Raw genomic sequence first — 10041 nt, forward strand, 5'->3', positions numbered from 1 at the left:
ACATTATGGTGGAAGGGCATAGCAGAGGGAAACAGCCGAGGACAGGGCACAAGAAAGCGCAGAGAGAACGCCACTTAACAGGGGCAAAATATATATGCTAAAGGCACACCCTAGTACTTATGTCCTCTAGTCATACCCCACCTACCTGCAGTTCTGCTCAATTAATCCTTATCAGTGGATGGATCCACTTTTAGGTTATACCTCTAATAATCTAATCATTTCCCTCTGAAATTTCTTGCATTTTCTCACACATGAACTTTTGAGGCACACAACATATCTAAATCATAACAAGATCCCTGAAATTTATCTTCACATTTTTAAAAGGGATGTATTTTCTTAAAATTTAGAACTTCATATATACTTTTATGTATTAATATTTTCCAAATATCTTTTAACATTGTATATTTATGTTTGCCTTCTTGCTTAGCTGAAGTTTCCCTTTTTAAAATATAATACTTAAATTTACTATCCATAAAAGAGTTCCATCAAAATTCAACTATTGTACTACCATAGTTTTGCCTAAATACTCTCTAATTTATGTATCTCTCCAGTGTAAACAGATAACACATTTTTCTTCCTTTATTGTAACATAAATATACAATAAATGAGTCAGATATATTTTCTTAATTTAAGGGACATTAACATATACCATGACCATGATTGAGCACAAAAAGATAAAAGCCAAATTTTTAGAAACACAATTAAGGATATCCATTATGCTACTATAGTATACTATAATGAGAAAATAGTCAGACTAAATTTCTAGAAATATGATTTTTAAAAGAAACAACCTCATAAAAACTATTTTCCTTGGAATTTAAAAAATCAGTATAATTTAGTCATGCTCACACAGTCATGTGTGAGTCTATATGTATGTTTGTGTACATGTGTTTGTATGTGTATATTTATGATCAGGAGTTTTCTTGTCTTATGACAAGGATAGCACAGATAGAAGAAAGATCAGTGAAGTTGCAAAGGGGTTTTGGGGATTGAATTGGAGTGGGTTGAGTTCCATACCTTTGTGATCACATCAGGGTGTGTCCTGGTGTTGTATATAATGAAAAAAGAATAAAGATAAATAAATAAATAAAATGTAAAATAAATAAGTACAATATTTAGTAAAATGTGATTTAGGAAATAGTAGTGTATGATTTGATTCAAGAGAACAGGAGGTCATCTTGGAAAGGTACATATATTTTAGATCATATTCTAAAGAAAAACTGATCAATAAAGAAACAATTCTTTAAATGTATAAATAAGTAAAGAAAAGACATAGTCATAGATCTAATTACCAATGTCTCAAGTAACCTCTGATCACAGAATCTCCAGGGTGTGAGCACACTTGGGTAAGATTACAGGTGTTTAACAGTACTATTTTTCTTGCTCTTTCAGTCATTTCTCTTCACAGAATAACCTCTGTTTTTCTACTTGTTTGGCATTATAGTTTCATTAGAAAGGAGTTGTTCCCAATTTGTTCTTTCCTGCCCAAGTATGACCCTTGCTGATATATTTTGGAAACCTAATTCCTTTACAGAAAAGGATGAGTCAAGGGTCAAACATGGCAAGCATGCCAATATTCCCTGAATTGTAATTACAATTCATGTCAAGGAGAGAGAGCAAAGGTCAGGGCAGAGGTGAATTCAGGAATTTTAATAGAAAAGCTATATTTAGTCACTTGGATTTCTAGTGCTAAATGTGGTAGGTCAAATTTTTCAGATGGTACAAAGTAGAATGTATCTTTAGATATATAGATACAGTTATATAGAGAGCATATTAGAAGACAATTTCAAGATATCTTGATATTTTTCTGAATATGAGAAACAAAATATATTCATATTGATAATTTTTTAAATTTAACACTAATTTGCAATTGCAAATGAAAAATTTATTCATATTTAGATACAGGTATGTACATATTTTTGATAATCTTAAATGTATTTAATGCAATGTTTGATTTGGATGATTGAATGTTTAATATAAGTTTAAAACATTGTTTTGAAAGTTAAAGGTGGATTAGTAATGTCAGAGATTTTAAACTATATTTATTGGTAAATACAAAATTCACTCTATTTATAAGTCACATATATACCAAAGATGTTGAATATATAATCACTCTATAACGTAAGAAATAATTTAATTTTATATTTTTAACCTTTTAAATGTAAACATATTTTCCATTTATAGTAATCACTTATCTCCTAATTTGCCAAATTATAAATACACTATAGTTTGAAAGGTGGAGGATGGATGTGACAAAGGTCGCTCAATTATATTATCCACTCAAGAATGAAAAATAGTTTAATCATATTAGGATATTTAAAAATTTAAAGAAATATTTATCTTTCATCCTTGTATTTTATGCACACACACACACACATTGTATGTATGTGTGTGTGTGTGTGTGTGTGTGTGCGTGTGACTAAGACCTTGTTTATGCTAAAAATGCTGTATCACTAAGCTATACTCCAACACTGAACACAGTATATTGTTTATAGTCAGCTGTGAGTCACTGTGACAAAATATCTGAGATAAGCAACTTAAAAGAAGAAAGATTTAACTTGAATCGTGATTTTGAGATTTTAGTTGATGGTGGCTTCATTTTGGGGGCCTCTGGTAAGGCAGAACATCATGGCAGGTAGTATGTGGTAAAGCAAAACTGATCAACTCATGGCAAATGAAAAGCAGAGAGAGGAAGACACTATTTGGGACCCAGCATATTCTTCAAAGACATGCTTAACTCTCCAACTAAACCCCACCCTCTAAGCTTTCAACTACATCAATAGCACCAACTGTTGGGGACCTCGCATTCACACATAAACTTTGGGGCAATTTTTAAGACAAAGACCATAACATAGAGTTTTCTTTCTTTTTTATTCCACAGTTATTATTATTATTCATCTGTAACTTAAACTCTGGATATTATATTTCTTGAGAAATATTTTCAAACACTAATTTTCAAAATATTAAGATTTTTTTAAAGAATCATATCATGTGTACTATTGGCCCTTATAAGCATATTTATCTCTTATTTTACTTAGTACACTAACTTTCAAAAAAATTGAATATTCTGTCAATTTACCCCATTCCTGGCTACTTAAGCATGTAATTTAAACACTCCAAAATATTTTATTCTACAAAATCTTTTTTTCTCTACCTATCTATCCACCAACTTCTAATTTACACACACATACATATGTATACAATTTTATTCTTCATCTTTCAGTTTTCATTTCATCCATTTGGTAGCACCAACAAAGCAAATTTTAATTTGGTACTGTTTTTATTTTCCTTGAAATAACTTCTCATTTCTTTTGATTTCTTTGCATAGTATATTAATTAATATTTGTCATATATATCGTGTCTTTATGATTTTCTGCACTTACATAACAGTAAAAATGTATTTCCCAAATGACACAACAAATTTAATTCATTTATATATTTATAATCAGTTTGTTCACTCAAAAATGTATTAAATATCACATATATTTGGAACTATTTTCTGTTAGGGATATATGGTCATGAGTGAAAGGAACATGTGCCCTCCTCAGATATGTGATGAATAAATAAAAATACAAGTGAACTGGAGATAACTCCATGAAGAAAATAAGTGAAAATGGAGAGTAAATTATTAAAATACTGAGATTGTTTGAACTCTATAAATATGAGAACAGAAAAGAAACCTAAAAGCAGTGATGAATTAACCCAGACAAAAATAATATTCGGTGCAGAGAGAACTGGAGGTAAAATAAGCTTCTTTAGTGTGAAGAGCATCGAGGAATCTGGTATTATACACTATTTCACAGTGAGTTCTGTGTTTGTAACCATTATCCGCTGTTGGGCTTTTAAGTGGTGTCTTGTTTATGATTCTTTAAAAGAACGAAGTAAATAAAACACTGAATGAGGCTACTAGAAATGTGCTTTCATGTATTATTTATTTTGACATATTCCTAGGAAAAGAATTTTGAAGCTTGGGGTATGTGAATATTCATATTATGTGATAAAAATCAAATTTCAAGGAATCCTTCATTTTACACTCCAACTGTGAATGGACATAATATAATAGCTTCATATCTACTACAACACTTGAAATTGTCATGTTTTTATTTTTGAAATCCAAATAAGGTAAATTGGTTTCTCATTGTGATTTTGATATGCTAGTAGTAACTTAAACTTAATTTATTACATTTTAAACCAGATATACAAAACATAATAGAAAACATTATATATTAATTAAGAAACAGTTTCCTCATTAATTCTGAAAATATATTGAGGAAGACATTATATACTTACTGAGAAAGAAAAAATTACTTGGATGGCAAAATTATGCCTTGATATTCATCATGTTGGAATAAAAGACAGGAGAAAATAGCTGCAAAGCAGACAGGAAGGAATTAATACTTCTTTGAAGAACATACTGTTGTTACAAGGTCACATTAGAATACTGCTCTCTTAATCACTGAGTAGCACTGGCCTCTAAAATTGCAGACTAGAAAAATTTGTATGTTTGAAATTATATTAGTAAGAATGAACTATCCTTGCATGTGGAGGATCTAAGTCACTTTCCCATAGTAAAGCAGTTTTGATTTGCAGCTCAGATAAATCCAAACTTTCAGTCCACATGTTCCATGTCAATCTTAATTTAAAGATTTCAAATAAACAGAACTCAGGCCAATTTGCAGTACTGACTTAATGCTACCCTCTTACAATTTTGCTTTACTTTAACACTATTTCAATTATATATGAATTAAACCTCACCTTGATCCCTTACCCTATAAGAACACTCTTCATCCTTTCTTGGGGAAAATGCACCATGATCCCTCTGATGCGCTGCCTACTTCATTGCAATGACTTAATAAACACTGGTTGGTTTCCTGATGCTTTAGCCTAATTTTGAGACTCTCAGAAAAATTCACTATGACATTGATTATCATAGCCTGGGTATTCAATTTGGTGATAAAGTACAAAACATGAGACAGTTTGAAACAAAATGTGAAAAGAAAACGATAAATTGAAATCAAAACACAAATACTCTTCCACCTGTGGTGGGATTACATTGCAATAAAGTCATTGAAATTTGAAATTATCATAAGCTGAAGATGCAGTTAATAAGACACATAACTAACTATCCAACATTGTAGTTCAGCAATACAGTACTAAATTGCACAGTATTGGTTTTACACCCCTTCACTAAATAGCTAACTGGGATATTTGACTTAGAGCTGCAATACAGAATGAGGAGAGCATATCATAATCACCAGTTACTTTCCCTGGAAAAAATTAAAATTAAAAATGCATAGTATGGTTTCTAATGAATGTGTATTTTTTCACACCATCATGAAGTTGAAAAAGCATATAAGTTGAACCATCATTAGTTGACAAACGTACAGGTATCATAGAGAATATGAACTAAATATCCTCAAGTTGGCATTTATATTTACAAAAATATTTCTCAGATTTATGTACAAAAATCTCAGAAAAAATCAGTAGAAAAACAGAAAATTATTGAAATTAATTGAAATTAATCATTATCAAAATTCTAATGGAAGTTTTTCAAAAAATGGAAAAAAAAATTAGAAGTTTTCTGTGGCCACAAAAGACCCAACTTGAGAAAGAAAAAGTCAGAGGTACCATATTTCCTGATTCCAAATTATTTTATAAAATTATATTCATCAAAATAGTATGGCATTGGCTTAAGAAGAGACAAATAGGCCAAAGAAATACAGCCCAGAAATAAACCCATGTATATATGGTCAACTAATTTTCAATAATACGACCAAGAAGACCCACTGAGGAAGAGAAAGTCTCTTTAGTAAATGGTGTTGTGAAAACTGGATATCCCCATACAAAAGAATGACACTGGACTCTTATGCTATACAAAATAATCAACTCAAATTTCATTAAAGACTTATGTTAAGACCTAAAACTACAAAACACCCACAAGAAAATATAAGGGCAGAGTTCCTTGACTTTGGTTTTAAATACAACTCCTAGATATCTTATTAAAAGCCCAAGTAATGAAAGGAGAGAGAAGATGATAGATTAAAAGAACAACACACTTCCCAGAAGTTTCTTAACACCAGACTTAAAAAGCTGAAAGATGGGAAAACTCACTGAGAATTAATATAGGATAGTAAAAGAAAACATAGAGACACAGAAAGGCAACATTTTAAACATAAAAGAAGAAATAATACATTAGAGATGTGTCAGCTTGGCTACCACTGTACATTAGAGACACATTAGAGATGTAGCACAATGCGTTAGAGATGTGTCATTGCTATCACTGCTACTGAGGAGAGGGGAAGTGCAGGCAGAGAGAGAGGAAACCATGGTGGAGTAAAAAAACAAACAAACAAACAAATTAAACAAATAACTGCCCTGCAGGGACCTATGAAATAGACAGAGGCTGATCTTAATAGACTCAGAGTTGATAGGAAAGTGGTTGAGTGAAAACCCACCCAAATTCCTTGGTCCCCAGGCTAATAGTTCATGAGATACTCCTCACCAGCTCAGGAAACATTTATAAGGGCTGTAAGTTGGTGACCATGAACAGGAGATTAGGAATTCTTAAAAGAAGCTGATAGCAAACCCAGCAGTTATGTATTATGATTCCCAGAGTGTGCTTGAACCAGAGTGACTGAAATAGCCACAAAGAAAATTGTGCCTGGTTCCAGGCACAATCAGGTTCCAGATACCAAGAAGAACAAATTCCCTGTGTTGCTGGTACCCCATAAGAGCTATTGGGAAGATAATGGCCACACAGGAGCATCTGCACCCCAGGGCTGATACCTGGTAAGTCATATTCATTGTGGTGAATGTTATATCTGTATAGTTTTAGTCCCTATGCCCTAAAAGTGGATTTTACCATAGAACCATGAGATCTAGATATCCAGCAAAGCCTGGCATCTCTCCAGCAACAGGGGTATGGATCTCAAACACCCACAGAGTCCCATAAATAAGCTAAGGCTAAACCCCAACTACTAGAATTTCTAATTTACAATTCTGCACAAGCCCTGCTACAGGATTACACAATTTGTGAGCACTCCCATCTATCCCAACTCTGACCTGGAAGATGGAAAGTTAAGAGCTACTTCAAACAACTGGCTTCTATCCACAACAGCTATCAGGTGAGAAACACAAAGACATTGAACTTAACAACCCCAGACCTTGAATCCAGGGTTATAGAACCTAAAATAAATATAAAGAATGAAAATTCATCTTGCCAACCTTTTTTACCACCTCAGTGGAAACAAGTGTTTTATTTCTCATTAAGATTTTAATTTCTTCTCTTATTTTTCTTATATATTTTTTCTCTGAATTTCCCTTTTTCATGTTATAAAGAACTTTAATTTTAAAAAAATCCATTATAGTTTATTATTTTCTACATTTGTCCATTCTATAAGATTGTGTGTATGTGTGTGTGAATTCTCACTGCATGGATAGGTTCAAATATATATTCATGTATTCATATGATTTTACTTTCATTTTAATTGCTTTCTTCTGCACATTTATTAATTATCCTTGATTTGACTTGTTTTCATCCCTTTCATTGCCTATTCTTCACTCTTTTCTTCGACTAGTAACCAAATTTTTCTGTTACCTCTTTCTCTCTTTCATTTGACTTAGTGCTGCAATATAGAATGAGGAGAGCATATCAATCACCAGCTACTTTTCCTGGAAAAAATTAAAATTAAAAATCCATAGTGTGGTTTCTAATGAATGTGTATTTTTCCCCACCATCATGAAGTTGAAAAAGCATATTAATTGAATCATCATTAGTTGACAAATATCCAGATATCTGTAGAGAATGTGAACTAAATATCCTCAAGTTGGCATTTATATTTACAAAAATGTTTCTCAGATTTATGTACAAAAATCTGAGAAAAAATTAACTAGAAAGACAGAAAATTATTGAAATTAAATTGGTCAATGCCATCATTATCAAAATTCTAATGGCAGTTTTTCAAAAAATGGAATTTAATTATATCTCCTTTTTTATGCTGACATTTGCTACCTATTTCCTTCCTCTCCTTTGCTGATATTTTAAAATATTTCAAATTTTTTCCTTTCTACCCTATTCTCTTTTAAGAAACTGTAATCCCATTATTCAATAGAATTGTATAGTTTATGTAACTTCTACCCCATTTATGTTCTTGTGATTGTTTGCATAGTACATTATTTAGTAGACAACTGCTATTTAATGACTGATCTAATTCAGTTTTTTATTGTTGAAACTGATGTTAATCCTGAGCTCACCATTCCTATATAGGTGCAATTAATGTATAGGGTGTCAAAGTAGATACCAGTCATTTATCTTAATAAACATCTGTTGCTAACATTAGTGCTATTCCTGGTTCCTCCCTCCAATAGGTTCTGGAAGTGACTGGGACACTTTAAGTTCACAGAATTGTTCTAGAACTAAAAAGTAACCACCCACAAAAGGACATGCATATAAAAGAAGGGAAAGCCATTCCAATTGATATGTAAGTCCAAAACCTATGAAAATATGAGGAAACAGAATGGCAACTCCCTCTCCCTAAATTCATAACCCCCCCAAAAAGGATTCCACAGATATTGAAATGGATGGAATTCCAGAGTAAGATTACAAAAAATTATGTGATAAAATATTCATTGAACTAAAATAAGGTTAAGGAATAAATTAATAGAGCAAATACAGTAGATAAAAGACTATTTAAATAAAGAAACAGATATTGGAAAGAAAAAATTCAGAACTCCTGGAAAATGAAGATACAATAAATCAAATTAAAAATTTATTGTTTTCTAGGTTGTGTAGAAAATAGAACTATAGGCCTTGAAGGTAGTGTATACAAACCTGAGTGTTCAGTACAAAATAAAGAAAAAAGAAAATAAAATAATCAGAATATAAAAGATGTCTGGAGCAGCATCTCTTGATTTGTTCTCTTAAAAAAAACCTAGGAGTCATTGGGATAGAAAAGAACTTGAAGGTACAAGCTAAAGGCATTAAGAATGTTTTCAATGAGATAGTAACAGAAAACTTTCATTTAATCTATATCAAAAATGAGACAGGCAATCACATATGAGAGACATATAGGACCACAAATAAAAATATCAAACAGAACCTCTTCAAGACACATCATAGTCAAAATGCCTAACATAGAAAATAAGAATATAAAAGCTTCTCAAGAAAAATGTCAGGTCATATTATTAGGCAACCCAATATGACTCACTTCTGACTTTTCTACTCAGACACCAAAATCAAGGAGGGCCTGGAATGAGATATTCAAATCTCTCAAAGCAAACAATCACCAGCCAAGATTGCTATATTCAGAAAAGTTCTCTCTCAAAATCATTGGGGAAATAAATATATTCCATGAGAAGGATAAGCTAAGAGAATTCATGACTACTTAGACAGAATTTTAAAGAATACTCAGATAAACTGTACACAGAAGATCCCCCAAACAAACCCTAACTACTAAAAAGATAAAGATTACTAGAAGAGCAGTCAATTAAATAACAGCCAAGACAGAATTAAATATAGCAAACAAACCAAAGTGGTAGGAAACTTCAAACACATATCCAAATTAACATTAAATGTAAATTACAAGACATACAATAGCGTAATGTATCAAAAAACAATATCCAATTATATGTTGTCTGTAATAGATTTATATCAAGCAGATATATGACCTCAGATATACCCAGAGACTGAAGGTAAAAGGATGTGAAAAAATATTCCCAGTAAATGGAATCTAAAAGTAATCAGGAGTAGGTATTTTCATATCTGACAAAGGAGATTGTGGGAAGCCATCCATGGCTTGTATGAGAACCAATCATAATTGAACCATTAGCCAGGAGGATCTGGCCTCAGGAACTCACAGTTCCTAAAACTGTTCGAAAATGCCTGAGTCATGTGGTTATCCTGTGTGGGCTCACCACTGAAGTTCAAGCATTGGATGTGGGAGTGACCTGCTAGAGTCAAATGACTTGCTTACCTTCACCTCACATCCTGTTTTTCTTGAAGAAGCTACCACCAGTTCCTTTTGATCTGTACCACTGTAAATA

The sequence above is a fragment of the Sciurus carolinensis genome, chromosome 5 (assembly GCF_902686445.1).
Source record: "Sciurus carolinensis chromosome 5, mSciCar1.2, whole genome shotgun sequence".
NCBI classification, from domain to species: Eukaryota; Metazoa; Chordata; class Mammalia; order Rodentia; family Sciuridae; genus Sciurus; species Sciurus carolinensis.